Here is a 1,879-nt window from a genome sequence, read left to right as displayed (position 1 = left end):
CGTACTTTGCACATCTCTGGTCTGTTTTCCCTTTCCTTGCTACCACCTGTCAGGGTGCTGTGCTTTTAGCTGCAAAATAGCTTCTTTATTTTTTTTTTTTTAAAGCAGTATCTGGTAATTATTAAGCTTCGTTTATGCCTTTGCGGTTGAGTTACGGGCATACAGCAGAGTCTGCTGAGTAACGGGAAAGCTGCGTTTTACGAATTTGTGAGGAAAGGTAATGCATTTTTTTAATGTAAAATTTCACTGTAAGAATAGGTTCAAGCCCACAAGGATCACTTAAAATAACGTCACGATCGAAGTAAAAGCATTAGGAGCGTTCCCTTTAAAAATACATCGGCTTTTATTCACTTTTTTTTTGGTTATTTTTTTGTTTTTTTCATTATTTTTTTTTTTTTCAAGCAGAGAAAAAGCAGCGCTTTGCCTTCTGCTCCCCAGGGTACCCCAGGGCGGCGTCAAACACGCAAGGCGTTGCAGTCCCGCAAGCGCAGGTAGCTCTCCTTTTGCTGCTGCCCCGGCCCAGTTCTCAGCTCCTCGTCTCCCAGCGGAAAGGAAAAGAGCTTCGCGGGGGCAGGTATTTCTGAAGGCAGTGGAAAAGTCTGTAGAAAAAAAAAAATAAAATAATGTATTTTGCAGTCTTTCACCTGGAAATCCATCGCAGCGATCGCTCCGTCCTCTCCTCCTCAGGTCACCTTAGAAAAAATATTTGAGCGTAGGTTCTTTAAGCTTAAAATCCAGTCGTCTGTTCAGATTTGTTGTGTTTCATTATGGAGTGTGTCGGATAATCCCTCTTGCTTTAACAAAAAAAGAAAAAAAGTAAAAAAAAAAAAAAATTAAAAAAAAAAAGACAAAAAAAAAAAGAGGTATTTTAAACTAGTCCAAAGGTATGGTCATGTATTACTGTAATAAGGATCATGGGTTTAAGTGTATTCCATTTTGGTTTCCACCATGAACATCTAATCCCTGTAACAATGTTGTATGTTTATTTCAAGTATATATATTATATATATATATAAAAAAAATTTAAATGTCAGATTTTTTGCATTAAGATTTTTTTAAATTTGAATATGAACTTTGAGTACTTTTATTTCACCAAAAAAAAAAAAAAAAAAGAAATATTAAGAAATAATAAATACTTTCCTGGAGTGTCCAGTTTCAGAATTCAAGACTATATTTGTCAAATTTAAGTTCAAAATATGTAGCTAACATTGTTTTCTGATATTGAATGTAAATACTTGTAAAAAGAAATTCTTTTGTATATTTTTGTGAAAATGTAGTTCCCCAAAAGATATGAAAGATTTAATAAAAAAGTGCATTTATGTTACTGCTCAACACTTTGTCATCATTATAATCCCCCTTGAACATCTTTGTGGTCGCCTTCCCGGCATTATTTTTTGCAGCGTAAATCCCAGGAACTGGCTCAAAGGAGGTAATGGCAGAGAACATCCAGCCCTCGGGGGCACTGGGAGAAGGAGGATTCTTCAGGAGGAGGTTCAGAGCGGTACTTTCTGCCTTCCTGGTACAAAGAGAGACATCTGAAATCAGTTATTTTCAAGTGAAGTGGTATTTAATTTCGTAGGCTTTTTAAATGGAGCACAGGATCTTTGTTTTAGTTGTTCTTACGAAGCATTTTTGTTCCCTTGGCTTTGTTTTTTCCCTCTATCATGGAAAAAAAACCACCCAAGAGACACCCCCTTTACTCTCTTTTTCCCTGCGAGCGGAGGAAGAGTTCGCTCACTGTTTGCTGGGTCAGCAGTTCCAAACATTTGCTGAACCAGAAAGTACTTCTAGTGTGATCCAAATACAGGAATAAGCTTCCGAAGACCTTCTGATGATCCACTTCCTTCTCCAAAAACATAACCCAAAGAGAACACCAAAT

This window comes from Numenius arquata, chromosome 6 (assembly GCF_964106895.1).
Source record: "Numenius arquata chromosome 6, bNumArq3.hap1.1, whole genome shotgun sequence".
In the NCBI taxonomy this organism is placed as follows: Eukaryota; Metazoa; Chordata; class Aves; order Charadriiformes; family Scolopacidae; genus Numenius; species Numenius arquata.
Note: the sequence above shows the minus strand (reverse complement) of the source record.